Source organism: Tupaia chinensis, unplaced genomic scaffold, assembly GCF_000334495.1.
Source record: "Tupaia chinensis unplaced genomic scaffold, TupChi_1.0 Scaffold000426_1, whole genome shotgun sequence".
Classification (NCBI taxonomy): domain Eukaryota; kingdom Metazoa; phylum Chordata; class Mammalia; order Scandentia; family Tupaiidae; genus Tupaia; species Tupaia belangeri.
This window is the reverse complement of record NW_006159931.1, coordinates 2153600-2153872: the sequence shown is the minus strand read 5'-3', so window position 1 is coordinate 2153872 and position 273 is coordinate 2153600. Positions and strand designations below refer to the sequence as shown.

General features: G+C 51.3%; 1 protein-coding gene across 1 annotated transcript in view; it reads left to right on the top strand.

The window, feature by feature from the left end:
• Positions 1–273, top strand: part of LOC114008989 (uncharacterized) — a 7923-nt gene that overhangs the window by 5700 nt on the left and 1950 nt on the right. The gene's annotated exons all lie outside the window — the stretch shown is intronic.

Here is a 273-nt window from a genome sequence, read left to right as displayed (position 1 = left end):
TCAGTGGAGGGGAAGCCTGTAGATTTTATGGTAGATACAGGAGCTCAATATTCAGTTCTCAACACCCCTTCCTTGCCTCTCTCAGGCAAGACTAGCATTGTTCAAGGTGCCCCCGGATCCAAAGCTTACCAATGGACAACAGAGCGTAAAGTGGATTTGGGTCGACATCAGGTCACCCACTCTTTCTTGGTAATTCCGGAATGCCCGCCCCCCCTGCTAGGGCGCGACTTATTGACTAAAGTGCAGGCACAAATCCACTTCAGTCCTGGGGGA